Source organism: Artemia sp. Qi Xiang Cuo, unplaced genomic scaffold (assembly GCF_049724085.1).
Source record: "Artemia sp. Qi Xiang Cuo unplaced genomic scaffold, ASM4972408v1 HiC_scaffold_2968, whole genome shotgun sequence".
NCBI classification, from domain to species: Eukaryota; Metazoa; Arthropoda; class Branchiopoda; order Anostraca; family Artemiidae; genus Artemia; species Artemia sp. Qi Xiang Cuo.
In genome coordinates, this window is record NW_028300364.1 from 36889 (window position 1) to 49970 (window position 13082).

The following is a 13082-nucleotide window of genomic DNA, read 5'->3' on the forward strand; positions in this document are numbered from 1 at the left end:
ATAGAAAAGGCTGTACAATAGTTGTGAATATTTGCTATTAAGATAAAAAGTTCCACTTTAAGTTTAAATTTTCTAAACGAAGTGAAGAAAAGTTCAAGTTCTCTTCTGAATCTTCTCAATGAAAAAGAAATAAGTTATTGGTCAATTCTATTTTTCCAAAATAATATAAAAATTTTCCACCACTTCAGATTTTTCTCAAAGAGATGAAAAAATTTTAAATGATGATCTTTTCCTAGAAGATAGAAAAATTCAAGTTCTTTTCTGAATCTTACTAAATAATATTACTCAATTCTAATTTCTCCAGAGAAAATAAAAGTCTTCCACTTCAGGTTTTAATTTCACAAAGACACAAAGAAATTTAAAGTTCCATTCCAAATTTTTCCATAGAAGATAGAATAAGCTATGCCATAGTTGTGAATATTTGCTATAAAGATAAAAAGTTCTACTTCAATTCTAAATTTCCTCTACGAAGTGAAGGAAAGTTCAACTTCTCTTCTGAATTTTCTCAATGAAAAGAAATAAGTTTTGATCAATTATATTTTTCCAGGGAAAATAAAAATTTTCCAGTTCAGTTCAGATCTTTCTCAAAGAGATGAAAAATTTAAAATACTGTTCGAAATTTTTTCATAGAGGATAGAAAATTTCCACTTCGATTCTGAATTTTACCAAAGAACACACTTCAATTCTAATTTCACCAGAGAAAATAAAAAGCTTCCACTTCAGTTCTTATTTCCCCAAAGACATAAAAAATTAAAGTTCCATTCTAAATTTTCCCGTAGAAGATAAAAAAAGTTATACCTTAGATGTGAATACTTACCATGAAGATAAAACGTTCCAATTTAGTTCTAAATTTTCTCAATGAAGTGAAAAAACTTCAAGTTCTCTTCTAATTTTTACAAGAAAATAAAAAGGTTCCACTTAAGTTCTGGTTTTTCTCAAAGAGATGACAAATTTAACGTTCTGTTCTAAATTTTTCTTAGATGCTTTGATTCTGAATTTTTCCTCCAAGAAGAGAAATGGTTCTGCTTTAATTCTATATTTTCTCAAAGAAGTGAAGAAAAGTTCAAGTTCCCTTCTGAATGTTTTCCAAGAGAAGAGAAAAGGTTCCACTTAAATTATAAGTTTTCACAACGAAGTGAAGAAAAGTTCAAGTTCTCTTCTGAATTTTCTCAAAGAAAAGAAAAAAGTTATAGTCCAATTCTAATTTTCTCCAAAGAAAATAAAAAATCTCCGAGTGGAGGGATTTTGCACGGGATTGATCTTACATGTGGCGGGGGGTTTTCCAGGGATGAAATTTTCAAGGGCAATTTTACCGATTTTTTTCTGGAGCCGTAAGCAAACTTTTAAATTAAATTTTAGCTCCTTTGTCTTAGGGATTTACTCCTCAAATTTCTAAATTAGAAAATGAGTGCGTCGTTCTATTATTAAAGACAGTTTTTCAAGCTCGTCCATCTACATTTCTCCGTGTTTAAGCTAGGTTAGGTTAGCTTATCATGAGCACTCATGATAAGCTAACAAAACCTAACCTAACTTAAACACGGAGAAATGTTTCTATTTATTTATTAACATTTATTTATGCCTAACCTTTTTCTTTTCTTTGAGAAAGTTCAGAAGAGAACTTGGACTTTTCTTCACTTCGTTTTGAAAACTCATAATTAAAGTGAAACCTTTTCTCTTCTCTGGGAAAACATTCAGAAGGGAACTTGAACTTTTCTTCACTTCTTTGAGAAAATATAGAATTAAAGCAGAACCCTTTCTCTTCATGGAGGAAAAATTCAGAATCAAAGTATCTACAGAAAAATTTAGAACAGAACTTAAAATTTTTCATCTCTTTGAGAAAAACCAGAACTGAAGTGGAACCTTTTTATTTTCTTGGAAAAATTAGAAGAGAACTTGAACTTTTCTTCACTTCATTGAGAAAATTTAGAATTAAAGTGGAACTTTTTATCTTCATGATAAGTATTCACGTCTAAGGTATAACTTTTTCTATCTTCTACGGCAAAATTTAGAATGGAATTTTAATTTTTGCGCCTTTGGGGAAATAAGAACTGAAGTGGAAGCTTTTTATTTTCTCTGATAAAATTAGAATTGAAGTGTGTTCTTTAGTAAAATTAACAAAATAAACCATATTACAAACAGGAAAAAGCCTACGGCTTTTTCTTCTTTGAAATAGTAAGAGACGAATCTTAACACATGCAGTAGCTAACTAAGTTCAATGTATCTTACTAGGTTGCTAGCTACCGCTGCAACCCGGACTAGTTTTCAGCCATCTCTAAAGCCATGATACTGAGGGAAATTACATAATCCCTATTTATGTTTCAGTTAATATGGGCTAGGTGTCGTTCTTTATTGTAACTGTTGAAGTACTAACCTATACTATAATTAAGTGGCGTATAAAATTTAGTATAGGCAAGAGGTCGTTCTTTATTATAACAACCCGGATATCATAAAACAATTAATTAGCTTTTTACACATATCTCATATGGTCTAGTGGTTTAGGATAGTTGGCTTTCAACCAATTGGCTTGGTTTCGAATCCCGGTGTGGGAATTATTTTTAAAACAAAATCAGGTGAAATTAATTAGCTAATTTGACAAGACATAGGTAACTAAGGGCAAGAGTTCGTTCTTTACTATAAAACAGGCTCGGGTTCGATTCCCGGTGTGGGAAAATTTTTAACTCTATAATCTTCGAATATTTGAACCTTTTATAATTTATAATGATGTATAATATAAATACTGTAATCTTAACTATATTAACTATAGTGAAGTTGCGTATGCAAGTTAGTATAGGGAAGAGTTCGATCTTTATTATAAACATTGTGCCCACATTGTTCTTTACTCAGGCAGTGCTAGCGCGCTGCCTATGATAATCAACTGATTACACACAGGAAAAAGCCTACGGCTTTTTCTTCTTTTAAATAGTAAGAGACGAGTCTCAAATAATCAAGTAGTCAGCTAATTCCAAAGGTATGCAATTTTTGTTATTCCAATGATCGTTTTTTATTGTAACTAGGTTTCAGCCATCTCTACAGCCATGATACTATTGGAAATTACATAATCCCTATTTATGTTTAAGTTAACATGGGCAAGGTGTCGTTCTTTATTGTATATGGACTAAGGTTCGTTTTTTCATGTAAAACTAGCAAAACATTTTTTAAGCCTGATGAAGATTTAACTAATGTGTCAAAAGTAAGGTTGCAAGTCGACGATTTTGTTTTGGCCTTATTATAATTGGTATGGTGAAATAATAATACGCATTTGGCTCTTAAATCATACTTCTTTATGGTTCAATATAGTCTAGTGGCTAGGATAGTTAACTTTCACTTAACAGGCTCGGGTTCGATTCCCGGGGTGGGAAAATTTTTAACTCTATAATCTTCGAACATTTGAACCTTTTATAATTTATAATGATGCATAATATAAATACTGTAATCTTAACTATAGTGAAGTTGCGTATGCAAGTTAGTATAGGGAAGAGTTCGATCTTTATTATAAATTTATGAGAGGCAGCCTGGCCGAGTGGTCCAAGGCACTGGTGTTAGCCACGGGTCTCTTCAGAGGCGTGGGTTCAATTCTTACCGCTGGTATACGATTATGTTTGAAAGACTGCAGTGTGAAAAGACATCAAAATGCAGTTTTTGGTGGAAAAATTTATTCTCTTTTAGAAATAATTTATTTTAGTTACTATAGATTTTTAACCCAATTAATTTCCTTTAAAATGAGCTATTGAACAACCCTCTACGATGTTCCAGTGCCAAACTATCTCTGGATACAAAAAAAGAAAAAAAGAAAAAAAAAAAAGAAAAAAATATCCCGTTTAGGCAGAATGTTGTAGTAGCTGCCACTTTTCTTGATTTTCAAGCCAATATATTTCCCTTGCTGTTCAAGCCAAGGGACAGAAATTTTACTATGCAGAAGTTTCGGACAAGGCGGTTCTAATGGTGTACTTTTTGTTTTGGTCTGACTCTTTTTTTAAGAACTATGGGTTTTTATATTTCTTAACATTGGACGTGATCGTCTCTTACTAAGTTGCTAGCTACCGCTGCAACCCGGATTTCCTTTAAAATGAGCTATTGAACAACTCTCTACAATGTTCCGATGCCAAGCTATCTGTGGAATTACTAACCTATACTAGAAGTAAGTGGCGTATAAAATTTAGTATAGGCAAGAGGTTGTTCTTTATTATATTTCGATTCCCCGTCGGGGAGAATTTTTAATATGTTGAATTAAAAATAATATCTTTCAAATTTAAAATTTTAAAAAGAAACTCGTTTTAGTTACATCCTAGCTAAAATACTCAAGACAATATAAATGAGCCACAGGGTTCAGTTTCTCTGGGCTTGAGTTCGTGCTTTACTAAGTTATTACTAGCTTTTATTCTCCTTATGGGTTTTTTTATTCATTCTTTACTTTAAACATATCGATCATTTATGTAAAAAAATAAAATAAAAAAATTCATGTCGAAAGATCAACGTAAATAAATATTGCATTAACTTATTACGTCATAAATGGGTGTATAAGAAAAATCAATCCCTTTTGTATCTTCTCAACATATTGTAAACAGTAAACTTTTCAATGTTATTACAGTAACTTAAAATTCGTTCTTTATTAAATTGAAAGCAACCCCGAAAAATCACAAACAGGAAAAAGCCTATGGCTTTTTCTTATTTGGAATAGTAAGAGACAAACTTTGAAGAGTCAGGCATCAAACTAAGTCTAATATGTCCCATAGTTTGTTCTTTATTAGCTTTATGATGCCGATGAAAATTAAATAATCCCCATTTATTTTCCAGTTAACATTGGCTAGATGTCGTTCTTTACTATACTTTTTTTAGGAGTTGGGGGTTTTATATTTTTTAACATTGGACGTGATCGTCTCTTACTAGGTTGCTAGCTACCGCTGCAACCCGGAAAACATTCAATGTGTACAATGGTTTGTTATTCCAATGATCGTCTTTTAATGTAAAATTACAAAAGGTTTTTAACCCAATTAATTTCCTTTAAAATGAGCCATTGAACAACTCTCTACGATGTTCCAGTGCCATGCTATCTGTTGAATTACTAACCTATACTATAATTAAGTGGCGTATAAAATTTAGTATAGGCAAGAGGTCGTTCTTTATTATAATCTTGATTTTCAAGCCAATATATTTTCTTTGTTATTCAAGCCAAAGGGCGGTAAGTTTCCTTTATAGAGGATTCGGACAAGGTGGTTCTAATGGTGTACTTTTTGTTTTGATCTGACTCTTTTTTTAGGAGTTGGGGGGTTTTATATTTCTTAACATTGGAGGTGATCGTCTCTTACTAGGTTGCTAGCTACCGCTGCAACCCGGATTAGGAACTATGGGTTTTTATATTTCTTAACATTGGACGTGATCGTCTCTTACTAGGCTGCTAGCTACCACTGCAACCCGGATTATAATTGGTATGGTGAAATAATAATATACATATGGCTCTTAAATCATACTTCTTTATGGTTCCATATGGTCTAGTGGCTAGGATAGTTAACTTTCACTTAACAGGCTCGGGTTCGATTCCCGGTGTGGAAAAATTTTTAACTCTATAATCTTCGAACATTTGAACCTTTTATAATTTATAATGATGTATAATATAAATACTGTAATCTTAAGTATAGTGAAGTTGCGTATGCAAGTTAGTATAGGGAAGAGTTCGTTCTTTATTATAACTATCTCAAAATCTTGATTTTGGATGTGTTTGGGGGATTAATGGGCGGGGGGGGGCTAGTTACCCTTCGATTACTTTCGACTATTAAAAAGGGTACTAGCCATTTGAATTTCCAATCGAATGAGCCTCTTTTGAAGTTTCTACGACAACGCCTTCTATAGAAAACCTTATATGCCCCCAGAGCACAACTTAAAACCTTGCTCTGAGGGTTGAGTGTCCTCCTCAAAAACATATTTTTTATCTGGAAATCAACTACGCTGAACAGAATGGCTATCTCAAAATTTTGATGGGATATGTTGGGGGGATTGATAGGCGTGGGGGGGGGCTCGTTGCACTCCAATCATTTTCGACTATTTAAAAGGGCATTATCCACTCCAATTTCCAATCGAATGAGCCCTTTTCAAAGTTTCTACGAAAACTCCTTCGATACGAAGTGCCCGGGTATGGACAACCAAAAAACACACAATGTGCCCACATCGTTCTTTACTTAGGCAGCGCTAGCGCGCTGCCTATGATAAACCACTTTAAAACTGTGTCCTCGGAAGCCTGCTTGGTGCAGTGAAGAGCTTATTGGAATTGTACCCTGAAGGTTGCAGGTTTAATTCCTGCCGCAGGCAATTTTTACACATTTGTCAATTTAAAGTCTAAACAAAACTACTATTAATATCTAATTCATAAAATTCTCTTGAGTGACATCATTAATGATGAACTTTATCGATTCTTTATGTAAATTACAGTTCCTTCCTTAATGTAAACGAACAGGAAAAAGCCTACAGCTTTTTCCTAGTTTAAAAAGCAAGAGACGAATTTCAGGGAATCAGACAACTAAGTAAGTCAAAAATTGCCCGATACCCAAGAAAAATGTACCGATGATAATACTACCATTAAACTATCAATGAATATTTCAGTTACTATGAGCCAAGGTTCGTTCTTTATTATACTTCAGTTGCTATGGACTACAGTTCGTTCTTTAATGTAACTACTGCCCGCTTGGAAAAGACATTTTCTTTTGATTTTTAAATCTTGTCCCTTGTTTTTGACTGCTAGAGCACATACAATAGAACGATGTTGCTTTGTCTGTTGCTTAACTAGTTCTGGCAATTAAACATTGACTTCAGTGAAATTTAGAGAGCTCAGATATGAGGTTGATGAATTCCTTGTCAACACCATACTTCAGCATGGCCTGCCCTAGTACGGGTTTTGAATTGCTCAGGACGAAAAACAAATGTCTATTTTCATGTAGTTTCTTCAGTGTATTTATATCAACTAACGACCATTTTTATTGTTCACTGGAATATATATGGTAAATTCATTGTCAAAGATATCGGTGAGTAAACGTGAATATTCAGGCGTGTTCTCATTTAGATATCTCATTAGGCAGTTTTTTTTAAAGGCGTTTTTAAGTTTTGTTTACTTTGGACTGCGGCTTGCCTTTAACTAGGTTGTAGCAAGCACTGCAACCCTGATGACCGAAATAATAGTTTCCATTCCTGAATCAGTGTTAGATAGCAATTTTTCTCGTTAGGCATTTTTTTCATACGCTATTTTTAGCTTTTGGTTAGTATGGGCTGTGGTTCACCCTCACAAGGTTGCAACTCTAGCTGCAACCATGATTTGAAAAAAAACTAGATCTTCATATGCAAGATGATGTTATATTGGTATTATCTCGATTAGTCTTCATAGTTTTATATTATCTTGTTAAAAGATAAGTGTGCTGCGTAATCATGCATATTTCAAATTAAACTTCAGTTTAATATTTCAGTTACTGCTGAATAGAGTATGTTCTTTATATAAACTGCAACCCTGATAACAAACAGGAAAAAGCCTACGGCTTTTTCTTCTTTGAAATAGTAAGAGACGAGCAACCCGGAAGCAACCCGGATTGACAACCCAGATTTAGGAGTTATGGGTTTTTATATTTCTTAACATTAGACGTGATCGTCTCTTACTAGGTTGCTAGCTACCGCTGCAACCCGGTTGCCTATGCAAGTTAATAAAGCCAAGAGTTCGTTCTTTATTGTAAAAACACACAAAATCCCGTGTCGAGTATCTAAAACCTAGCATAAAACAAAACTAATTTTAAAATTTTCAGGTATTTATCTTGTTTGAATTACAAAATTAGTATTATTGGTTAGACACCATAAATATTTTTGCAGTTTAAATAATAAGTTTAGTGATTCTGGACTGAAAACTAAAATAATTGCAATTATGAGACAATAATATGGAGATATGTACTTTACGGGTTACAGGATACAATAATAAATTTGAACTGAGATGAAAAAAAAATTTCTTCCAGGAGACAAAAAGCAAAACTAATTTTAGAATTTTCATGTATTTTTGTTGTTTAAATTAAAAAATTACTATTACTGATTAGGCATCATAAATATTTTTGCAGTTTACATAATAATTTTAGCGATTAAGCCAAAAAAGAAAATTTTGGTTCCAGGAGTTTCGGTTACTATTGAGACAAGTAGCTATTATTACTATAGAGTTCATTACATGGACTGTTTTATTGCTTCAAAATTCAAATATCTTTGAAAAGACTGCAGTATGAAAATACATCAAAAATGCAATTTTTTTGACAAAATTGATTCTACTTTAAAAAGTATTTTATTTTTAAATACAAAAGTGACTAGATGTTGCAATTTCCTTTAAAATGAGCTATTATACAGCTCTCTATGATTTTCCAGTGCCCAGCTAGCTGAGCAGAAAGAAAAAGCGGAAAGAAAAAAATATCCCGTTTGTGGAGAATAACGTGGTAAAAGTCAATTTTCTTGATTTTCAAGCCAATATATTTTCTTTGTTATTCAAGCCAAAGGGAGGTAAGTTTCCTTTATAGAGGATTCGGACAAGGCGGTTCTAATGGTGTACTTTTTGTTTTGATCTGACTCTTTTTTTAGGAGTTGGGGGGTTTTATATTTCTTGACATTGGAGGTGATCGTCTCTTACTATGTTGCTAGCTACCGCTGCAACCCGGATAATAACAAAATTTAATTAGAGTTCGTTCTTTATTGTTATGTTAGCATTGGACGTGATCGTCTCTTATTGTGATATTCATGAATGAGACCATTTACAGTTTTTACGTTTCTTATATAGTAATTATGACGTCACTGCATCAAAAATACAGTTTTTATTGGAAAAATTTATTCTCTTTTAGAAATAATTTATTTTAGTTACAAAAGGTTTTTAACCCAATTAATTTCCTTTAAAATGAGCTATTGAACAACCCTCTACGATGTTCCAGTGCCAAGCTATCTCTGGAAAAGAAAGAAAAAAGAAAAAAATATCCCGTTTGGGGAGAATAACGTGGTAAAAGTCAATTTGCTTGATTTTCAAGCCAATATATTTCCCTTGCTGTTCAAGCCAAGGGACAGAAAGTTTCCTATACAGGGGTTTCGGACAAGGCGATTCTAATGGTGTACTTTTTGTTTTGATCTGACTCCTTTGTTAGGAACTATGGGTTTTTATATTTCTTAACATTGGACGTGATCGTCTCTTACTAGGTTGCTAGCTACCGCTGCAACCCGGAAAGTCGACGATTTTGTTTTGGCCTTATTATAATTGGTATGGTGAAATAATAATACGCATATGGCTCTTAAATCATACTTCTTTATGGTTCAAAATGGTCTAGTGGCTAGGATAGTTAACTTTCACTTAACAGGCTCGGGTTCGATTCCCGGGGTGGGAAAATTTTTAACTCTATAATCTTCGAACATTTGAACCTTTTATAATTTATAATGATGCATAATATAAATACTGTAATCTTAACTATAGTGAAGTTGCGTATGCAAGTTAGTATAGGGAAGAGTTCGATCTTTATTATAACTAGGTTCTAGCTACCGCCTCAACCCTGATAGGTTGCAAGCTACTATTGCAACCCGGATTCCGGTTACTATGGGCTATAGCTCGTCCTTTAATGTAAGAACTATTGTAATTAGAACATTCCAATTTACAGTATCGATCCTTTGTGTAAAAAAATTAATGTGACATGCCGTAACGAGTCAATTGAAGCAAGAGGAAAACCAAACTGATAGCAAAACACATCGAAGAGTTTAAGTTTTAGTTTAGAGTTTTAATTTAGAGTATTATGGCGTTTATAATGGCATTATAACGTCATAGTTATGTGAGGCAGCGTGGTCGAGCGGTTTAAGGGGCTGGTGTTAGCCACTCTTCAATTCGGAGGCATGGGTTCGAATCCTACCGCTGACAGTATTTTATACCAAAGCTAATAATAATCTTGTTTTAGTTACTATGAACTGAAGTTCGTTCTTTACTATAACTTTACTGTAAAAACCTCGCGGAGAATTTAATTTTTTCATTATAGCTTTTGTCACCCCAGTATCTACCCATTATTCTGGTAGCAACTTTTTTCTTATGTTTGTTTCGGTAATCTTCATCATTATCATACCGTTCCCTGCTCTTTTGTCTAGCCTGCTCAATTGTTGCTTCTCTATAAAGTTTATCATTTTGATAACGCTCCTTGATCTTTTGTATAGCCTGCTCAATTCTTGCTTCTCTGTAATGTTCATCATTACCATACCGTTCCTTGATCTTTTGTTTGGCTGTCTCAATTTTTGCATGTCTATAATCTTCATCATTGTGATAACGTTCCCTGCTCTTTTTGTCTAGCCTGCTCAATTGTTGCTTCTCTATAAAGTTTATCATTGTGATAACGCTCCTTGATCTTTTGTTTAGCCTGCTCAATTCTTGCTTCTCTGTAATGTTCATCATTACCATACCGTTCCTTGATCTTTTGTTTGGCTGTCTCAATTTTTGCATGTCTATAATCTTCATCATTGTGATAACACATCTTGCTGTTTTGTTTTGCTCTCTCAATTATTACTTCTCGATACGCCTGGTCGGTTGAATACCTTTGTTTTGCTCTCTCAATTATTACTCCTCGATACACCTGGTCGGTTGAATACCTTTGCTTTTTTCTTTTCAAGTTACTATCTCTGTTGTTTGTGTAGTACTCTTTCTTCAACTTGCGTATAGCCTGCTTTGATCTAACCATTATTCTAATCAAGAATGAAAGAATTTTCAGTTTTGACTTTCCTTATATACTAATTATGACGTCACTCTATTCACGTCATAACTCTAATATAAAACTATGATGACGTTCATTATTTATCTAGTAGGGTTTCAGACAAGGTATTTCTAATGATGTACTTTTGTTTTGATCTGACTCTATTTTTAGGAGTTTTGGGTTTTTATATTTCTTAGCATTGGACTGATCGTCTATTACTAGGTTGCTAGCTACTGCTGCAACCCAAATTCACATATATATTTATTTATGAGAGGCAGCCTGGCCGAGTGGTCCAAGGCACTGGTGTTAGCCATCAGTCTCTTCAGAGGCGTGGGTTCAATTCTTACCGCTGGTATACGATTATGTTTGAAAGACTGCAGTGTGAAAAGACATCAAAATGCAGTTTTTGGTGGAAAAATTTATTCTCTTTTAGAAATAATTTATTTTAGTTACTATAGATTTTTAACCCAATTAATTTCCTTTAAAATGAGCTATTGAACAACCCTCTACGATGTTCCAGTGCCAAGCTATCTCTGGATACAAAAAAAGAAAAAAAAAGAAAAAAAAAAGAAAAAAATATCCCGTTTAGGCAGAATGTTGTAGTAGCTGCCACTTTTCTTGATTTTCAAGCCAATATATTTCCCTTGCTGTTCAAGCCAAGGGACAGAAATATTACTATGCAGGGGTTTCGGACAAGGCGGTTCTAATGGTGTACTTTTTGTTTTGATCTGACTCTTTTATTAAGAACTATGGGTTTTTATATTTCTTAACATTGGACGTGATCGTCTCTTACTAGGTTGCTAGCTACCGCTGCAACCCGGAAACATTGGACGTGATCGTCTCTTACTAGGTTGCTAGCTACCGCTGCAACCCGGACTAGCTACCGCTGCAACCCGGATAAATGATAGTCTCTTACTAGGTTGCTAGCTACCGCTGCAACCCGGATTATATTTCTTAATATTGGACGTGATCGTCTCTTACTAGGTTGCTAGCTACCGCTGCAACCCGGAAACAACTCAAAGCACTATGTATCTCATTTTAAAGGTAGAGCTCTTTCTAATTGATTACAAACAGGAAAAAACCTACGGCTTTTTCTTCTTTGAAATAGTAAGAGACTAGCCTCAAACAATCAAGAAGCTAACTAAATCAAATGTATGTAATGGGTTTTTATTCCAATGATACTCTTTTAATGGAAAATTTGAATATATTGACCATAAATATAACTGTACTAGCCTATACTATAGTTATAAAATATAGTATAGGCAAGAGGTCGTTCTTTATTATAATATGATTTTCCAGTGCCCAGCTAGCTGAGCAGAAAAAAAAAGTGGAAAGAAAAAAATATCCCGTTTGTGGAGAATAACGTGGTAAAAGTCTATTTTCTTGATTTTCAAGCTAATATATTTTCTTTGTTATTCAAGCCAAAGGGCGGTAAGTTTCCTTTATAGAGGATTCGGACAAGGCGGTTCTAATGGTGTACTTTTTGTTTTGATCTGACTCTTTTTTTAGGAGTTGGGGGGTTTTATATTTCTTAACATTGGAGGTGATCGTCTCTTACTAGGTTGCTAGCTACCGCTACAACCCGGATAAGTGGCGTATAAAATTTAGTATAGGCAAGAGGTCGTTCTTTATTATAACTCCTTGATCTTTTGTTTGGATGTCTCAATTTTCGCACGTCTATAATCTTCATCATTGTGATAACACATCTTGCTGTTTTGTTTGATTACTTCTCGATACGCCTGGTCGGTTGAATACCTTTGCTTTTTTTCTTTCCGAGATACTATCTCTGTTTTTTTGTAGTACTGTTTTTTTAACTTGTGTGTAGCTTGCTTTGATCTAAACATTATTTATTCATGAATGAGACCATTTACAGTTTTGACGTTTCTTATATAGTAATTATGACGTCACGGCGTAATGATTTTATTTCATGACGTCATTGCGCAATGGTATTATTTCATGATGTCTTCAGAAACAACAATATAATTTCGTGTTTTTCTATTCACGTCATAGCTCTAATATAAAACTATGATGACATTCATTATTTATCTAGTAGGGTTTCAGACATGGTAGTTCTAATGATGTAATTTGTTTTGACCTGACTCTATTTTTAGGAGTTTTGGGTTTTTATATTTCTTAGCATTGGACGTGATCGTCTTTTACTATGTTGTTAGCTACCACTGCAACCCGGATTATTTGGAATAGTATGAGGCGAACCTCAAAGAATGATGCAGCTAACTAAGTCAAGTATATGCAATGGTTTGGTGTTCTAATGATCGTCTTTTAATATAAAATATAACAAACAGGAAAAAGCCTACGGCTTTTTCTTCTTTGGAAAAGTAAGAGACGATCCTCAAATAATCAGACAGCTAA